Source organism: Palaemon carinicauda, chromosome 18 (assembly GCF_036898095.1).
Source record: "Palaemon carinicauda isolate YSFRI2023 chromosome 18, ASM3689809v2, whole genome shotgun sequence".
Lineage (NCBI taxonomy): Eukaryota > Metazoa > Arthropoda > Malacostraca > Decapoda > Palaemonidae > Palaemon > Palaemon carinicauda.
Window position 1 is genome coordinate 72,709,206 of NC_090742.1, and position 14,597 is coordinate 72,723,802.

The following is a 14,597-nucleotide window of genomic DNA, read 5'->3' on the forward strand; positions in this document are numbered from 1 at the left end:
AATTCTTAATGCGTATCTTCTGTAACCTTTATCACAAATTGCGGGCCATAAATATGACGCAGTGGTTAGACGACACAGCTTGCGAGTTATGGGGTTTGTCTCAAGTAGGTGTACCACTAGACCCCAAAGCTACTGGCTGATTATTTATGAGTGAGAAACTAATATTAGCTGCAAAATTAAACATAAAAGGCATAAACTTCTCTTGATATATATATACATACATATATATATATATATATATATATATATATATATATATATATATATATATATATATATATATATATTAAATATATAAATATATGTATATATATGTATATATATATATATATATATATATATATATATATATATATATATATATATATATATATATATATAAGTAAGCCGTAAATAACCCCTTGAGTCTGATCCCAAGGCAGGCAGACCGTACCCGATATTAAGGTATTTATGGCTTATATGAATTCCTGTATATGAAAAATACAAGTAAATGTGAAAAATTATCATTGAGCAGTATGTATATGTAAACACACACATATATATATGTCACTGGTCATATAGATTTACACTTCCATACCTTTCGAAAAAAAAAAAGGATTCTATAATGGAATGACCTCTCGTGATCTGGAATGTAAATGAACACGCCTCATACTAACCGCTGGAATCCACCAGTAACTCAACACCACGAAGGGATTCAGTGTAAGAGAGAGAGAGAGAGAGAGAGAGAGAGAGAGAGAGAGAGAGAGAGAGAGAGAGAGAGACATAAGTCATTTGTGAGGGCAATAAACCAGAAACAATGAGGCTTCCGAGAAGCAGTCTATCATGCTTGTAATATCTCAGTATGCAAACCAGCAACTGACGAGAGCTTGTCAAGTATGTGCACGTCCCTATTAGTTGCCATCATCATTTACATATGTTTGTTGAGGCCCTTTGTGTTAAGGCTCTTTGCGTCAATAGGTGTAGGAGGAGATGATGATGATGATGATGATGATGTTTGTTAAACAGAATATTGTCATGTCTGGTGGCAAGTAAGGTCTGGGAAAGTAACAAATACATTTAAGAGTCTCTTCTTTTCCGTTTTACTGGGAAAACATTCAACATAAATCAAGTTATAAAAAAAAAATATTAAGAATGAGAGTAATGAAGATATTTCTAAACCCAGATGCAAATTTCAAACGGAACAATAATGTCAAAATGAAAAAATATGTTATAATAAATCTAAAGATGGTAATATATACAAAAAGAAAGGAGATAACGAAGTGTCTTTCAAGATAATGGTAATATATACAAAAAGAAAGGAGATAACGAAGTGTCTTTCAAGATAACAAAATTGTACCAATGTGTGTCATAATCTTATGTCAATGATCAAGACAAGTCCAGATACGTGAAAAAAAAAATTCGACGGCATTTCTTACAAGGAAGTAACATAAATGAGACATCTTTGCCATAAAAAAAAAAAAAATCAGTGCCAGGAATCAAACAAAGCGGACTTAATTAAAAGACAATGGAACTAAGAATTGGATTGAAAAAGACTCCTCCTCCAGAAGAAAAAAAAAAAAAAAAAAAAAAACAGATGACATAACCACTGACCAAACGATCCTGGAATCTAACCCTAATTCACTACTCATTACATAAGGTCTCGACGATTGAGTGATTGATTGATTGGTTGATTGATTGATATAAAATTCTCTGGCATCCTGACATCGAGGGTCACTGACGCCTGGTCTCACCGACGTTTCTAATATACTTATATTTTACTTGAAGTAAAAATGGAATAGATATGGATATGTGTATAAATGGATTGACAAATATTAACATTTTATATACAAATTTACAATCGATATCCGTTTTTTTCCCTCATTATATTAGTGGTTCCCGATTAGAGACGAGTACAACGACCAATCATAATTTTTCTTATATGCTGAATTTTGGAAGAACCTGTCATGCATGAAAATATTTTATCAGCCATTTATAACGGCGGCTCATCAGCAGCAACTTAGAAGACTCCCTATACACACTGCACCATTCACTACGTCGCTGAAAATGCTTCTTTCACGCCTATCCAGCGCTTTTCAATTATTTCATTCTACTTTCTATCAAAGCTTCAAAATCATACACGCTTCTCGCCAACCTATAAATCTTCATTCTTTCTATATGCCCAGACCATCTGATATTCTGCGATCCATTTATTGCCTTACCTTCAACCATTTCTATAGATTCCTCATCCCACGAATATTACCAAGATATTTCCTCACTACAGTTCCAATATTTGTTTTCTTAACAATTGAACGATGGTGCCAGCGATGGTGCCAGATATTAATATCCACAACAGAAAGTAATTTCATCTCTCTCTCTCTCTCTCTCTCTCTCTCTCTCTCTCTCTCTCTCTCTCTCTCTCTCTCTCTCTCTCCACACACGCATATATATATATATATATATATATATATATATATATATATATATATAGAGAGAGAGAGAGAGAGAGAGAGAGAGAGAGAGAGAGAGAGAGAGAGAGAGAGAGAGAGAGAGAACGATAGCTAAATTAGATTCTGTTCTGGATATTAATATCTGGCCCATCGTTTAATTGCTGAGGAAAAAAGGTTGGAACTGTATTGCTCTCTCTCTCTCTCTCTCTCTCTCTCTCTCTCTCTCTCTCTCTCTCTCTCTCTCTCTCTCTACATACACACATATATATATATACACACACACACATATATATATATATATGCAGAGAGAGAGAGAGAGAGAGAGAGAGAGAGAGAGAGAGAGAGAGAGAGAGAGAGAGAGAGAGAGAGAGCAATAGCTAAATTAGGTCCTGCTCTGGATATTAATATCTGGGACCATCGTTCAGTTACTTCTTTGTGCATGCTTCATTGGATTTTTTTAAAATTCAGACCATCCTTTGGATTCACATCTTTCCAGATTGTACCATCCTGCATACAGTAAATACGAACAGTCTTGCCTTCTCCATCATAAGATTCAATATTACACAGTATTCTAGATGTTTTATTCTAGCTGTGACCAAATTGTGAAATGATCTTCCTATTGAACAGGTGGAACTTCAAAAGTTCAAAATTATTGCAGATATTTTTTCTAACAGGTTGGCATAAGGCTTGTTGCATAGCTATTACATGCCTTATCTGTTATAACGTTGTTACTGATCTTGAAATACTTTTTTTTTTATTTCTAATTCACTATTTATCATATTTACTTTATTCCTTTTTTTTTTTTCCTTTTTGCATTGGGCTGCTTTCTCTATTGGAACCCTTGAGCTTGCAGCATCCCGCTTTTCCCACTAGGATTGGAGCTTGGGTAATAACAATAATAATAATAATAATAATAATAATAATAATAATAATAATAATAATAAAAATAATAATAATAATGTTTTTACAATATGTTTCCCAACAAAATATTTACCAGTACGGAAGCGCAAAGTTTTATCAATTTTTTTCAAAAAAATAGAAAAATCCATGTAGAGCATTCTAAAAGGGTTGCACAGTTGCACTTGTACAGGTCAACCCATGGAAATTGACAATAATTAACTTGTTGAAGGCACGAGTCACCTAAAACATAAAGACTACATTTACATGCTAAAGTAAGAATAGGTTTATCGTCGTTCATAAACCATGTACTGGAAATGACAACTTTTGAGAGGTAGAGCTAGAATAGAACAATTCTTTGAATTTTCCTGACTCCCGGTAGCTTTCAGGGACTGGTCTTCCTCTACAAAAATCATATACAATCTTTAAAATTATAGTTAACAGAAAGATTAATATTACATCACTTTTTAATTCTGCGAAGCCTTAGTTCCAATTCCCACCCACAAGCTTTAAAATTCTCTGGATTAGAAAAACAGCCATTTTGTTGTTGTTTTTTTTTTCTTGTTATCGCCTAAACTTCAAAACTAGTTGGAAAAACAGAATGATATAAGCCCAAGGGCTCCAACAACTAAAAGTAGCCCAATGAAGAAAGGAAAGAAGGAAATAAAGAAACTACAAGAGTTGAAACAAAACTCTATTAGCTAATAAATAAAAAAAACTATTCTGCGATAATAATGTTTTAAGATTATATATAGATAATTGTTCTTGTCATTTTTTATTAAGTTAATCCTCCATTTACATACTTGATTCAAATATAGCAGCCACCAAAAGAGTGCAAAAGGCATCCAGGTGATGATAAAATAGTGCACAAAAGAACACGTACCTCTCAATAGATTGCCAGTGGCCTGTTGTGAAGCCAGTTTTCCAAAGAAAAAAAAAAACCTGCTGCACTTAGCTCTTATAAAACGTAGCCTTGGATTTTGTTTTTATAAAATGTCTGTTGGAAATATTTTTAAAGGGTCCGTTGGAAATATTTCTACGATGTCTGTTGGCAGTATCCTTATATCTGTTGGCAATATTTAACACTAAAGCAGTAATTATTTAACGGTATTGAATATTTTTTCACTTTTAACACCAATAATACAAGAACAGGTCCCGTATCATAAAATTATGCATCTTGTTTTAAAAGCTAAACAAATATATTGAATGATAGGTTGAATATTTACTACAGTTTTGTGAGGAAAGAACCCTGGCTGTAGAGGCTTCAATTCAACAATAAATAAATAAGTTAAAGAAAATAAAAGACATTTATTCAAATAGAATTAAACGCCGTGTCATTAATCTATTAACAATATTACCTGGTCAAAAAAGACAGAACCCACTTGAAGCATGGTCATGTTCATTTTGGTACCTTTCTAATTTATTATATAGCTTGTGCAGAAGAGGTTTAAACTAAAAAAAAACAAATCTTTTAAATTTCGAGGGAAGTTTCTTAAAGGGCTTAAAGGCCGTTCATGAATGGCGGACGTAAGAGACAGTGACATTGCCCTATCAAGCAGGACAATACGCTGCAGTGGTTCTTAACCTTGTAGGAGGTACTGAACCCCTCAAGTGTCATATGTACACTCAGCGAACCCTTCATAGTTGGATATATATATATATATATATATATATATATATATATATATATATATATATATATATATATATATATATATATACATATATATGTGTGTGTGTGTGTGTGTATATATATATATATGTATATATATTTATATATCTATACATACATACATATATATATATATATATATATATATATATATATATATATATATATATATATATATATATATATATATATATATAGGTAAATGAAATAAAGGAAAAAAAAAGAAAGTTACACCTGAATATATCAGCATATATTTCAAATTCAAAGCGTTGGTATATATTGTATTAGTGCACAATATGAACCATGCGTCATTGGCATATACGACCACTGTGTTCAAAGAACAAAATCAACAAAAGCCAAATGAATACTTATTGAAAACCAATGTGACTTTTGCTGTTGCCTTTCAAGAGACAATTTCAGAAATCTGTGGCTTAACCTTAGCAAGTGCCACTCTCATTTCATTTGTGTTGTGGTACCTCCGCCGAACCCCTGACACTGCCTCACCGAACCCCTGGGGTTCGATCGAACACAGGTTAAGAACCACTGCGCTAGAGACTGATCCACGCCCACTAGAACAGAGGAGGGCCAGGCAATGGCTGCTGATGACCCAACAGATAGAACTATAGGCTCCATCAAACCCCCAATCCTTAGCTTACAAGGATGGTGAGCTTGTAGCGACCAAAGTAACTAACGAGTTTGAGTGGAACTCGAACCCAAGTCTGGCGACCACCAGACAATGATCCACCACAACCCTGAGTTGAAGAATTCTGATAACATCACCTCTTAAATCCTATTTTTTATAGATTCTAAAGATTAAACTCCATATTTGCAACCTTACTGCTTATTGTTTTTATCTGATTTCTAATATGCTTATCATTATGGTCAATAGCTAAACAGGCCCTTATTTTGTTTCTTTTGAATACTTGGCAGGAAGTTAACCCATCGTTCCTTGATTAGCTGACTCCGATCAGTATCACACTGCTATTTTTAGTCATGAGGTAAACTTTCCAGTTTTACCTTTCTTTAAAATTTCCAAACACATCTGACAACAAAAAACACTGAATCATCTCCTCCAAAATGATAGATTATTGAACATGTAAAATTCAATTTCCCGTGATTGTTGAGATTCAGTAAAAATAGGGGGGTAGGATATCTGCCCTATTCAAGAACATTCAGATATGTGCATGAGAATATCAGATGATCAAATATAGTTCTTCAGAACAAATGCAAGAAATGATTTTACACAATGAAAAATCGAATCTGTATTCGGGAGTAATGACCTTTGGTACAATGTAATATTCCCTTGCAAGAACACGTTCAGTAAATCCTGTGGACAATTAGACAGCTATATACAGTAGTAGTAGTAGTAGTAGTAGTAGTAGTAGTAGTAGTAGTAGTAGTAGTAATTATTTTAATACTTGAACTGATTGTAGCAGCTTAGTGAAAGCACATCTAACTCGCAATCCGTGAGCTGAGAGTTCAAGCCCTGCTCACAGCCCGAAAATTTGTACTGGTGTTGGCAACCTTACCATTCTTGTGAGCCAGAGCTGGAGGGTTCAAGGGCATATAAGTCTACCCTCTGAGTCCTTAACAGCCAATATATGAGTTGTATGAATAGTATGATACGGTAATATTCATACAGCGTAATGACGCATCTTGCAGAGCCGAATCTGGGCTATTTACTCTCATGTGTATACATTTATTACTTCTCGCTTGAAAACAGGTGACCCATAGATGTGCCTCTTCCTGTTCTGACTAATTTTAATCGTTTGAAATTCCTCTTCCTTTAAAAATGACAAAATTTGTTACAACAGGGAGAGGAATTTCAAACGAGCAAAATTAGTCAGAACAGGAAGAGGCATATTTATGGGGTACCTGTTTTCAAACGAGAAGTAATAAATGCATACATATGAGAGTAAATAGCCCAGATTCGGCTCTGCAAGATGGCTAATGCGTCATTACGCTGTATGAATAGTATGATGCGGTAATATTCATACAGCGAAATGACGCATTAGCTATCTTGCAGAGCCGAATCTATTTTTTTTTTCTATTTTTTTCGCTCATGAATGGCAGAGGCAAGGGACAGTGACATTGCCCTAGCAATGAGGACAATGCCCTGGAGACTGACCATATATCATATGATCAGCGCCCAAGCCTCCTCTCCACCCAAGCTAGGACCGGGGAGGGCCAGGCAGTGGCTGCTGATGACTCAGCAGATAGACCTATGGGCTCCCCCAAACACCCCAACCTTAGCTCACGGATGGTAAGGTTGCAGACACTAATGGCACTAACGAGTCTGAGCGGGACTCGAACCCCCGACTGGCAAACACCAGGTAGAGACGTTACCAATCAGGCCACAGCAATTTACTCTCATATGTGTACATTTATTACTTCTCGCTTGAAAACAGCTGACCCATTGATATTCCTCTTCCTGTTCTGACTAATTTTAATCGCTTGAAATTCCTCTTTTTGTTGTAACAAAGCTTGTCATTTTTAAGGCGAGAAATCTCTGAGTGTGTAAACATGAACAAGACTGGAAGCCCTTGAGCCAAGATGTAAATGTTACTGCCTAGATACAGATATAATTGATATACATATAACTTTCCTAGTCTGTTACTAAAAAATAAAAAATACTGTATTTAAGCACAACATGATGAGTTTAAGAAATGGAACCGACTAGGGAAAAAGAAAACAAATATTTGATCTTGAACTTTATCAAATTACCTTACATCAGGATTAAATAATTTTTTAATATATGCTCAGATAACAAGGTAAATTTTAACACAATGCCAAGAAAGGAAGAAAATATAAATAATACAAATAAAAAAAATCCTATGATTTTGAACCTGTATAGAAACTCGACCAAACAACCTTGGATCAATTCCAAAATGTGCTCAACTTCATTTCGAAACACGTCGTATTACATCACAAGACACAGATATTAGCGAAATCTTAAAAACAGATTCTATGAATCATTATAGACTCTGACCTGAGGCTAAAACACCGAAATGAGCTTGAACTAATTACAAGAGATATAAAAAGAATTAAAAAAAAATAACAAAACTTAAATCAGTAACTTTTGCAAAGGGTAAATGATTTACCAATCGTCTCGAATAAAAAAAGTAAAAAATGAATAGTCATCTCTCGCTTAGAACTAATTTCAATTGTTGCACGTTCCTTGACTACATAATAATCGGGTTCCCGACGTAAGATAAATCATGACCAATAAATAAATCTACGATTAGAGGAAACGAAAAATGGCACAGGATTAGGGACTACTTTACTTAAGTTCTCAAGATATAAGATTTTAGTTTATCAATTTTCATCTTTTCTTTCGCGCGTAATGATCGATCTTTTCTATATATATATATATTTTTTTTTAATTTGTGGTTTAGCAAACGCTTCCTTATTGAAGTGTATAACTTGAACATATTAATAAATCATTTTGAGGACAACAAAGAGACTTCTGGATACTGGTCACGATTTGAAATTAAATAGAAGACCGACAATATCGATGTATAAAATAATTCATGTATAATATCGATGCATTTAAAAAAATCATTAAGTATTAATCTCCTAGAATGAGAAGCATTATGAATGAAATTCAAACTGAATTTCGAATGTCAACCATGCATATTATCCTCTATGCATCGGAAGACAGAAAACCCGTAAAATTTCAGCTGTACGACGCAGCAGCATATGCTTTTCTTTGTAGAGTGGTTGGATGTGTAGATAAAACAATGGCCTAATGTTCGGGACCGGTTAGCACATTTAACACCCAAGTTTTACTGGGGGTAAACCTTCAGTTACTTTAACTAATATAAAGTAAAGTAGTGTTTGGGTGTGTAGAACATTGGTCCCATGTTCGGACCCGGTTGGCATTTTTAACACAAGTACAAATGGAGGAAAACCTTCAGTTGCACTTAGTGTAAAGTAAATTAGAGTGGTTGGATGCGTAGAACAATGGGCCCCAATGTTCAGGCCCGGTTAGCACCTTTAACACCGATGTACAACTGGGGGAAAACCTTCAGTTGCATTTTGTAATATAAAGTAAATTAGAGTGGTTGGATGTGTAGAACAATGGGCCCCAATGTTCAGGCCCGGTTAGCACCTTTAACACCGATGTACAACTGGGGGAAAACCTTCAGTTGCATTTTGTAATATAAAGTAAATTAGAGTGGTTGGATGTGTAGAACAATGGGCCCCAATGTTCAGGCCCGGTTAGCACCTTTAACACCGATGTACAACTGGGGGAAAACCTTCAGTTGCATTTTGTAATATAAAGTAAATTAGAGTGGTTGGATGTGTAGAACAATGGGCCCCAATGTTCAGGCCCGGTTAGCACCTTTAACACCGATGTACAACTGGGGGAAAACCTTCAGTTGCATTTTGTAATATAAAGTAAATTAGAGTGGTTGGATGTGTAGAACAATGGGCCCCAATGTTCAGGCCCGGTTAGCACCTTTAACACCGATGTACAACTGGGGGAAAACCTTCAGTTGCATTTTGTAATATAAAGTAAATTAGAGTGGTTGGATGTGTAGAACAATGGGCCCCAATGTTCAGGCCCGGTTAGCACCTTTAACACCGATGTACAACTGGGGGAAAACCTTCAGTTGCACTTAGTAATATAAAGTAAATTGTAGTGGTTGGATGTGTAGAACAATGACCCTTATGTTCGGGCCCGGTAACACCCTTAACTCTCAAGTACAAATGGGGAAAAACCTTTAGTTACTTTAAGTAATATAAAGTAAATTAGAGTGGTTGGATGTGTAGAACCATGCTCCGATTGTTCGGGCCCGGTAACACCCTTAACTCTCAAGTACAAATGGGGAAAAACCTTTAGTTACTTTAAGTAATATAAAGTAAATTAGAGTGGTTGGATGTGTAGAACCATGCTCCGATTGTTCGGGCCCGGTTAGCACATTTAAAACCCAAGTACAACCAGGGGAAAACCTTTCGTTGCACTTTGTAATATAAAGTAAATCAGAGTGGTTGAATGAGGGGAACAATAGCCCAATGTTTGGGCCCCGTTAGCACCTTTACCACCCCAAGTACAACTGAGGGAAAACTTTCAGTTGAACTATAATGTAAATGTTAAGAGATTATCCAACACAATGGTCAAATACAAAGCTAAATCTTTTTAAAATGGTACGGTTGCCAATGCAATGCTAGTCTCTTCCTCGTGCGTTACTAGAGAACATAGTCAAAGGCGAGATCCAACGAATAGAAGGTCAGTTCACTTTTCACTCAAAAGTCAAGAGTTCTCGCACGACGTCACAACGAATAACGGCCCGTTATTTTCTGTCACTTTGTAAAGTAAAGTAAGGAAAAGAAGTAGAATCTAAATGCAATCTTGATATAAATTTATTCATATGATGTTTAAATATAATGATATATTACCAACGTGAGACAGGCTGCTTCTCTGATTTCACTGTTTAGCAAGAATTGCTCGAGACCTCGGGGTCACAGGGTAATATCACAATTCCTTCGACTTCCCCGCACGTAGGTACATTTTCATCTTGTTCAAGCAGTTCATGTTGTCTTAAAAAGGAAAGGGCTTTGTTCTCACTAAATATTACCTTGTAAATATCTTTGGCTAGTATGATGGACTACAATTCGTTAAGTAAATGCTCCTTATATAGTTTGAGGCCTTACACAGGTTCTTTTGGATCAGTATCAACAAGTTGTTAAGTAGTGCACAGCTTTAGGTTGCAAGTAGGGCGGTAGATATCATGCTATAGTAGCACCGAGAATAGTAGAAAAACTTCCCTCTTCTCTCTTTATTCTTTCAATACTTTAAGTTCAGTTGACTATGGGGCATCGAGCAAGCGATTGTCCCTAAAGAAATATTAAGATGAATATTTACAGTTGGACAAAGGAGTCCCTGACATACCTCGCTTGGAAGAAGTGTATCCTATCACACCCTTACTTCACGAGGAGTTACCAAATAGATAGGTAGAAAGTGATGGCAGAAGTGGTGGGCGGGGCTAAACAAAGGAACTCTCCACGCTGTAAGGCTGCAGTTGGGTGCACTTCATAAAATCGAGGTGTACCAAGAATTCCTGTATCTAACTGTACCATTGGGTTTCCAGGATTAATGTCCAGTCGGGATTGTTAAGATCAGTAGTATCATTTCTACAGCCTCACCAATGACAGAATGGAATAGCTTGTGTTGTCATTTGAAGAAATCAGTGTTGGTTAAGGGTGGACATCGACGAGGAAACTGATATTGTTTAGTCACTCTAAACTAAAGTCCAGAGTCTAATGATAAAGGGGTTAGTAGGTTCTTGGAAAAACAATCTACACGATGATTTTTAAATCAAATTATTTAAACCAAGTTATTCAAATGGATTTAAATCAGAGTAAAAATCATGATTTAATGCAAATGAAATATACTGTCAGAAATTACCTTGGGAAAAAAATTTCCAAAACTAGTTACAATTTATAAGTATTGCAATAAATGACAACTTGATTGATTTGAGGTTTTCTGGCATCCTGGCATCTAAGGTTTGCAACAAATGAACAAAATCCTCTTCAATAGTTTTAACATTTCCGGTAAACTTGGTGTTCTTAGGAATTGAAGTTGTTGTTGCAAATTATACAAATTATAAAGGTTTTGATTTATTTAACAGCGTTAATAGGAATTAAAAATTCTGTTACTAGTATAGTACGCACATGGGGAAGTGTTAAATCTTTTTTTAGTTTTATTTCTTACTATGTGCTTTATGTTAAAATAAAACTTCCGTATATTCGTATTTTTGTATGATTGCAGTTTCGCTAACTTTTGCGTGTTCATGTACTAGTTACTATAACTTGTCCCCTCAGATTAAATTAGTCTGAATTTTGGTTTTTAATAGAAAAACCCATCTTGAGTCACGTATATTAAACTATGGTTTCCTTTAACATAGATTAAGTTCAAAACCAGGAAATCCCCTAAAAAGAGAATTATTCACAAGCAGCAAGTAGGCACTATTGGAAAAAAAAATAATTTAAATAAAAAATATTGACTTAAATAAAAAAAAAAATCTGATCTAAATAAAATAAATCGATTTTTCTATTATCTAAGAGGAAATCTTGATTTTTTTCGACCCTGTTACAAAGTGACCAAAGACTTTTTGGATATTACAATAAATGTTCCGATGGTTACCTATTTATAGTAAATACAAGCAATGTTAAATTACATAAAAGTTCTGAGCGCAGACGTAGATAATCCATCAGTCACGAATCCAGTTGATTGCAAAAGGCAAATTCATGTTTTTGCACACGTGCGCATCTTATTACAAGGATTAACGTCCTTGGTAAAGGATTCCTAAGAGATAATAAGAGCATTAACAGAGATCGTGTCCGTGAGATCATCAAAAGAAGTGTTCATTTGAAAACCACTTACAATCTAACTGAAAAGCTCATAGATGTACCGAATGCAATAAAACCGAATATAAAATTAGCAACTCTGTGAATATAGGAAAGAAATGCAAAATCATTCTCTTACAATAAACAGGTTGACGGATTAATAAGTCAACTTGATTTTCTCCGGATCGCATTACCAAATTGAGCAAGATATCGGTCATACTATAGATTTCCCTAGGCAATAAGACCTACTTATTTTATATGACCGATTAAATACCATTATGGCCCACTTCACTAACACTACGTAAATTTCTTCAAGTTTTTTGTGTTATGACTAAAAAGTAAAATTCACTCATTTCCAAAGTCTCACCTTTCCTGTCTTTAACGCACATAACATCCAATTTTCTCAAAGTGTATATCATAAGGTCATAATTAAAGTCAACGGCTATTTCCAGCATTGCGTTATTATACATAATTTGGGTGGTGATAACTACTTATGGTAATCTTGCAAATTGATTCCATCATCTGCAAAACACAACAAATATGCAAAATAACCAAGAATTTTGATAAATAAGATAGAGGGAAAGGTCTATTCTCTTTGAAGATTTATTTACATAACAATAAGGTAACGAGAATACCAATGAAAATTGCACGCTTGAAAACGATAAATACTCCAATTATTACCTTAAAAGCCAAAAAGATTTACAATTATTCCAGTCTCAAGATAAAATTGGTGTCGGTGTAAAACCTTTAATTAACTTTTAGTAATTATAAAACAATTTACTTTGGCTGCAGACAAGACTCGCCTACATATATATAACTGCATAACAATGGTAAATGGAAGTTTCAACTAAAATTAGTTATTTTAAATGAAAGAAATCTTCTTTTGCACAAAGTTAACATAAATCTTGATTCAGATTTCGTAATACTTTCACGAGATGAATATAGGACACTGTTTGTTCAACGGAGAACATGAAAACCAGGTTGACTATCAACAGCCTATTTCCTACACTAAACATTAAATAAATAAAATTCGGCAAATTAATGTAACAGTAAATTTGACTGAGTTATGGAATTTGCACTGCAATAGCAGAAATTAAAACTATAGATTTGCGTGTCAAAAAAAAAGAGAAAAAAAAAATTCAACACTTCAATTTCATTTCAGTTAATCTTGATAATTACAAGATATCTGCTGATTGTTTTGGGGTTAATAAACAAATATCAGAGCATTATACAAGTAAATATAATTTCTTCTTAATGGAGGGAGAAGACGCATGTAATCTGAAATAAACCCTACTCATATTCTCTTGTTTTAGTATGATCTTGACCGTATTGTGACAATGCATACACAATGGGAAGGCTTCAACGAACCTATAGCTTATCAATACACACACACACACACACACACACACACACACACATATATATATATATATATATATATATATATATATATATATATATATATATATTTACACAGAATATACATATATATATATGCATAATATTATATATATATATATATATATATATATATATATATATATATATATATTTACACAGAATATACACATAACATATTATATATATATATATATATATATATATATATATATATATATATATATATATATATATATATATATATATATATATATATACACTAGCATATATATGCAAGAGCCAATAAATAGTTTCACCTATTTTTTAAATGCAGTAATAATATAAAGCGAATTTTAAACCGAAATCATATATTCATTATACATTATTTCACAGAAATCCTGACTTCAAGTACCGGTGCAAAAGGCTGATTAACAGAAGCAACCAAAGGAAAATACTGAGAAAAATTTTAGTATATTTCTAGAGCATTCAGCAACAGCTAGCATTTTATATTAAGATACAAAGGGTTGATATACCAAGTTCATTCATATATTATATTACATTCCAACTGTCTTGTTTATGAAAACTGTAGTTTACTCTCGATACTGAAATCTTTTATCGTTCATGAGGTCACAGAAGCTCTAAAATGTTTACATGAATTATTTCACTTGAAAATATTAATTTTCCTCCATATAACAGCATCAATTTCCAAATATATTAAAAGTCTTCTAACCAAAAAAGATTCCTGTTGTCTTCCTATGCCGTATCGGGTAAATAAACTCCCTATGTAAAATATAACATTAAGAAACCTCAATTAAAATAAGATGTATCGCGTTTAAGCATATGAACAACAAGAGATCTATCATTGTAAT

At 33.9% G+C, this 14,597-nt stretch overlaps 1 protein-coding gene across 1 annotated transcript in view; it reads left to right on the forward strand.

The window, feature by feature from the left end:
• Positions 1-14,597, forward strand: part of LOC137657894 (uncharacterized) — a 209,018-nt gene that overhangs the window by 157,019 nt on the left and 37,402 nt on the right. The gene's annotated exons all lie outside the window — the stretch shown is intronic.